The sequence below is a fragment of the Oncorhynchus keta genome, chromosome 21 (genome assembly GCF_023373465.1).
Source record: "Oncorhynchus keta strain PuntledgeMale-10-30-2019 chromosome 21, Oket_V2, whole genome shotgun sequence".
Taxonomy (NCBI): domain Eukaryota; kingdom Metazoa; phylum Chordata; class Actinopteri; order Salmoniformes; family Salmonidae; genus Oncorhynchus; species Oncorhynchus keta.
Window position 1 is genome coordinate 784,081 of NC_068441.1, and position 7,116 is coordinate 791,196.

Below are 7,116 nucleotides of genomic sequence, written 5' to 3' on the forward strand. Positions count from 1 at the left end.
AGTAAGGGGCCTTTTAATTAGGTTTCACTTTTCTTGCAGTTCTCTCATGTCAGGGAAGGGGTGGATAGGTCAATGAGACAGTGGTAGACAGCTGACACTAATAGAGGGAAAGGAGGGAACAAGCCTGCATCTTAGAAAGAAAGGTCATGTGGTAACACTAATTTACAGCCGTTTCAGTACTAGAAAGTAAAGACCATTTTAGCAGGTAATCTTAATACCAGAAACATACGATGGAAATACCAGAAAATCAAATGAAGATCAACTAACTATTATAAACTGTAAGACTCTATCCAAAGGTTGGAGTGATTATAGACTCCTGATTATACTGCACTCTTTCTCTCTCCCCCTCTCTCTTTCTCTCTCGCTCGTTCCCCCTTTCCTCTATCTCTCTCCCCCATTTCTCTCTCTCTCTCTCTGAATCCTTGAGAAGCACATCCAAGTAATTTAATAGTTGAGCTCTTGTGGCCCGCAGGGATTTACCTTTCCATCATCAACAGTGGCCAGGGACCAGGGTAAAAGCTCTATTGTAGCTCTACAAAAAGACACTGTTGCCATTCGTATAGCACATAGGGAAAGTCAAATGGAAATTGTTACACACCACAGGATTGCGTGTGAGACGACATATGATTGCAATGCTGTTCTGTTGCTGTCTGGTGATGCCAGATTGTTTTGTATTTGCTATAAATTTCTCTGTAGTGTTAAGTTTTATTCTCAGTAGCCTATTTGTTAGCATCCTGTGCTTCCTCTTCCTTTTGTTGATATTATCTGACAGTTACAGGGAGAGTGTTCTACCAGCAGGGTAGGGCTGGCCTTCTATCCCTCTCCAAAGATTTCACGCCTTGTCTCGGGCTACTCTTAATAAAGTGAAAGGTACAGCCCTATGAACTCCAGTTATCAACACCAGGAAGCATGTCACTATGTTGAGGGTTAAGATAAGGGCATGCAAGCATGCAGTTTATTAGGCTGCAGATTAAATAAGTTATGGGGTGGTGAAAGTACACGGTGAAGAGCTTGATGCTCCTTTCCAATAAATAGAGGGTGTTACTCTGGTGACATGGGGATTGATTCTTGGCTGCCGATTGACAATTAAAAATAATCTTACTGAAAGTAATCTCACCATGTAGGTAAACTACCCGCACTGTATCTGCAAGCTGCTGGCTAGAGCCATGTGCCAAGACTAGAGTGGGCACGTTTGCTATATAACGCAACAGTTTGGGGGAAAAAACATCAGTAGAGATGAAAATGTGAAGGAAAACCATTTAACTTTTTATTTGGTATATGGGAATTTAACCACAAGTTATTTTTATGTGCACTACAGTAACAGTCAAAAGATAGGAAACAGCTACTCATTCAAGGGTTTCACTTTAATTTGACTATTTTCTGCATTGTAGAATAATAGCGACGACATCAAAACTATGAAACAACACATATGGAATCATATCGTAACTAAAAAAGTGTTCATTTAAACAAATAAAAAAAATATATATTTCAGATTCTTCAAAGTAGTTACAGCTTTGCACACTCTTGGCATTCTCTCAACCAGCTTCACCTGGAATGCTTTTCCAACTGTCTTGAAGGAGTTCCCACATATGCTGAGCGCTTGTTGGCTGCTCATCAAGGCACAGGGTGGCTACTTTGAAGAATCTCAAATATAAATTATATTTAACACTTTTTTGGTTACTACATGATTCCATATGTGTTATTTCATCGTTTTGATGTTTTCACTATTATTCTACAATGTAGAAAATAGTACAAATAAAGAAAAACCATTGAATGAGTAGGTGTGTCCAAACTTTTGACTGGTACTGTATGTCATCACGTAGGCCTACAGCCTTTTATCCACAATAAATCACTCTCTGGTGGGAAAATGCTCATATTGTTTCATCAAGAATTTAGAATATTCACATAAATCTTTTGCCAATTAGATGGAAGCCTATTTTATCATTCCATCTCTCCTTGATTTACTATGTACAGTATCTGTCACATGAAGGGATACATCCTGTATACAGGTTGCGGCTGACTTCTCACCCTGTATTAGGGATTTGCGTTGGAGATTAAGTAGAGTGCTGCAGGCGGCCAGGATTAGGATTAGGGTTTTAGTGGCACAGTGTAGTGGGTCTCTGGGTTAGTGTGTCAGTATATCAGTGATTCACTAGGTTTGTTTCCACTGGAGCTCAATCTACTTTTCATGAATTCACTTCCTGGGGCAGTGCGTAGGCCACTTCTGCAGTGAATGCCTCACATGTCAACATAAAGCTACTGTCCTCAAACTGAAGAACACATGCAGCACAGCCAACTGCATGGGCAGAGATGGTTTTCATGTTATTATTGAACAAATGTTTATCCCAAAGTGATTATTATTGACATGTAAAATGTATGGAATTTGCATCACTCAACAAGACTTTTTAAATGGGGGGGTTAAGCGCTCGTAATGGAACGATTTATCTCTATGGGTATTCTGACCTTCAGTTTAAGCATGAGAATAGTGTGCTATTCACCTGCTGTTCGTTCGGCGTGGAGTGGAAATTAAAGAAATGAAGGTGTGTCTACAGATACGCCTTGTGCTGACCATGACTTAATTCCCTCATAATTCCACCACCTTCAAGTGCGAGGAAACCATGAATACGGTAGAGCAAACGTGCCAGTCCCAAGTTGAAAAAGCTGGAAATAACAGCATTCTCTATGCACTGTCATTTATAAATGTATAAGAGCTACAGGTAAATGAGTAAGTAATCCGCTTGTAGAAGAGGATTGTAAATACACAAAGTAATTGTTTTAGATGATTTTTCCCTTATGATCACTGGAGACTAATGTGAAACCAGTCATATGGAAGTAAACTGAAAATAATATCAAAATGACATGTGCCGTTATTTCCTCATAATTTGCTTGGATGCACCTTAAAAAAAAAAATATTTTTATGCCCAGGCTTTTCTCTGTTTGATTTTACAATTTGTATCATGTTAAATATTAGCCAGTATCGGAATCCACCATCACTAATACCCACATACATTCATAACTGTCACTTAGTGCTAGTTTCCTTGAATTGTAGCGTACATTTAGCATCATTCCATTCCGTTGACCTTTCTTTCCTCTGTCACGTCTGTGTAGTTGTTCCTGAGGGTCGCTAGCATTAGTGGATCATGTTACACTAATGTTGTGCAATAATTTGGGACATCTAGCCTATTGGAATCATTATGGAACTCAGACCAAAATTTGCCTAAATAATCGACAACAGGATTTGGACCTCGGGGCCCCCCTGGGTTCACGTTTTGGTTTTTGCCCTAGCACAACACACAATTCCCCCTAGATTTTCAGTGCAAAAGAAAGACACTGAACAAAAATATAAACACAACATGTAAAGTGTTGGTCCCATGTTTCATGAGCTGAAATAAAAGATCCCAGAAATGTTCCATACGCACAAAAAGCCTATTTCTCAAAAAATAAATAATGATCAGCATGACTCAGTATGATTCAGCATTACACAGGTGAACCTTGTGCTGGGAACAATAAAAGGCCACTCTAAATGTCAGATTTGGTCAAACAACACAATGCCACAGATCTCTCAAGTTTTGATGAAGTTTGCAATTGGCATGCTGACTGCAGGAATGTCCATGTTGACAGAGAAATTAATGTTAATTGCTCCACCATAAGCCGCCTCCAACGTTGTTTTAGAGAATTTGCTAGTTCGTACAACCGCAGACTACATGTATGACGTTGTGTGAGCGAATGGTTTGCTGATGCCAGCGTTGTGAATAGAGGGCCCATGGTGGCGGTGGGATTATGGTATGGGCAGGTATAAACAACAGACAATGAACACAATTGCATTTTATCGATGGCAATTTGAATGCACTGAGATACCGTGACAAAATCCCAAGGCCCATTGTAGTGCCGTTCATCTGCCGTCATCACCTGCTGTTTCAGCATGATTATGCATGGCCCCGTGTCGTAAGGATCTGTACGCAATTCCTGGAAGCTGAAAATGCCTCTGTTCATCCATGGCCTGAATACTCACCAGACATGTCACTCTTTGAGCATGTTTGGGATGTTCTGGATTGACGTATACGACAGCGTGTTCCAGTTCCAGCCAATATCAAGCAACTTCGCACAGCCATTGAAGAGGAGTGAGGCAACATTCCAAAGAGCCACAATCAACAGCCTGATCAACTCCATGCGAAGGAGATGTTTCACGCTGCATGAGGCAAATGGTGGTCACACCAGATACTGACTGGTTTTCTGATCCATGCCCCTTCCTTTTTTTGTATCTGTGACCAACAAATGTATGGCTGTATTCCCAGTCGTGAAATCTATAGATTAGGGCCTAATTTATTAATTTCAGTCGACTGAGTTCCTTATATGAACTGTAACTGTAGCATGTTGCGTTCATATCTTTGTTCAGTATATATTACCAATGTATCCAACTATGTATTTTGAAGAGCCTATGATTATAGAGAACTTGGTGTGATATGAAACACTACACTACTACATACCAGATAAACTTTCGGAAACTCCAGCAAACTGAGCGCGTCAACTATTCAAGTTTTATCATTCTAACTTTTCAACCTTTCGGCCTTCGCCAGAGCATTTACGTGCTGACCGTAACCTATTTCTCTCTGACCTTTGGGGCCGGGTGCGGGTGGATGCATGATATGCTCACAGAGGCTGCTGGGTGCCAGAAATATGGCAACTATTTACCTGACAAACACAGACAGTCCATAAAACCACTTCCAGTATTTGTCCGGGCAAACACGCTCTTTGCCTTTCAGACGCTATCGATTTTCATTTTTGATATATAAATAAATCCAATCACTGTCATAGTACTTTGCATTTTAAATATGGGAAGTTGAATTGTGTTACTGTCGTTTTCAAAGAGAGTAGCTTAGAATTTTGTATTTTGATGAAGATGTTTGAAGTCATAGCTGTGTAAACATAAAATGGGAAGTTGCCCGAGTCATCACTTGCAGTTGACTATAATGCTATATGCAAATAGGTCATTAGAAAACACTACAATTCTCCACACCAACTCATATTGCATCATCCCATTCTGAATGATGTTTTTGCACTCAATAATATATATATATATATATATATATATATATATATATATATATTCCACTGTGCCATAAATCCATGTTTGAATGATACTGTTTACAACAATAACAAAAATATGCAAATATTGATTTATGGGACAGTGGATATTTTTTTTAAACAAAATTGAGTGCAGATAAATCATTCAGAATGGGATCCTGATGTAATATGAATTTAGAATTTGTGTTTTCTAACATGCAAACATTTTCATAACGCATTGTAGTCAAAGGCAAGTGATGACAACCAATTTTCTATGTAACAAAACCAAATACAAAAAAAAAAAAAAACTACAAGGACAGAAGAGTGAAAATAAGTCCACATGTAAAAAATAAAAAAGATTTTTACCCTTAAGTTGCAGTGTTGTGTTGTTCTTTGTAAGCATTTTCTTTCTGGTAAAACAGGAAGTGCAACTCCTTGAGAAATCAAAAACGTCATCAGTGTCAAGTCAAAAATATTTATTTGTTTTGTTTAAAATACATGTTCAATAGAATTATGGAATACAGTACAATAGACACATAAAAAAAACAAAGTTTATTAATACAAATTATTCAAAATATCATGTAATATAAAAAGACAATAGAATCTACTGGAATTGATATTCAATCAAAATGCTGGTGTCATTATCCAGTTACAGTATAGAGAAATTCTGTTTACAACAGATACAATATGAAGTTATATCAAGGGCCACACATACTGTGTGGCTTACGAAAATAACCTGATAACAATATTTTGGCCATTATCATTGTTCTAAACATGCAGTGACTGAGTACCAAAAACAGGAAATGGCAGTAGAGAACAACCTGTTGTAGAATCTCATAAATATACAGTAAGCCGATAAAGTGCTCATGAAGCAATCATTGCCAATCATGAAAGTTATGACACTTTCTGTTTGGAAAAACTTTCACTTTTTGGTCTCACAATCAACGGTATTAGTTATCATCATGGTACATTCCAGACTGCAGTACGTGTTCCCTATGGAAGGATGGCTCCTCAATGTGACATACATTAAGCTCTAGGACAGGAAGTGCTTGCAGAAAAACAATATAATGTTCTATTATTCTAATGTTCTAAAGAGCAAGGTAACCAGGATGTGTTTGCTATAGGATCCTGAGGGCCATGCTAGCATATCATACTGCAATGCAATATGGGGACTTTTGAACCATAGTCCAGGGTAGGGTAGGAAAGTCTACAGTACAGTATACACAGTTACTGCCAACCACACACAAGATGCACACCAGTAACAAAGCAGCAAAGAGGTTTCAGCTTTAAACTTATCATAAACACACATTATACCCATTTAGTGTAAACATTATAGCACGAAAACAAAGTTAGACAGATACTTCATTTGCTTGAATGGATTAATCTAATTTACATCAGCCCTAAACTTTAGATTTTGGAAAATGCAAACTCCAATGTGCCTTGGAACATGCACATGCTTGTTGACCTGTGTGCTTCATGGACCTTCACGTTCCCTGACACTGTGGCAATAGCTAAATGTTTGCTTGTACAGCTGAGTAATAACCTTGAGTTCATGCCGTCAAAGCCAGACTGTTGCCTAACTGACTATCTGAGCAAATAATACAGTGCAGATGCTGATGAAACCATTTTTAACCTATCCACATCAGATATCTGCTCCTGTCTGGGTGGTTTCCCAGGAGTGAGATTTTTTGAAAGCTTTTACTGCTGTGTTGTATAAATCATCAGAATTGCAGGAGTCTCGAGAACGTAGCTCCTCTATGGCTCTCAAGACAGTTTAGAATTCAGAATCAGAACACCCAATTTGCCTTCTAAATGACAAAACAGTGGGGAAGTCCAAAATGCTCTGCAATGTATGTAACTATACTTGTAATGGACTAGAAGGAGTTAGACAACTTTCAACTTAAGATTTTTATATTTTTATACTAGTGTATACAATGGCACTATATTATGATGGGCATTCTCAGTCGGATATGTACGTGGGATACGTGTGAAAATTGTCGATGCAACACACATCTTAGTAGAAACAAAGAAAAATAGTAAGCTCTACTCCAT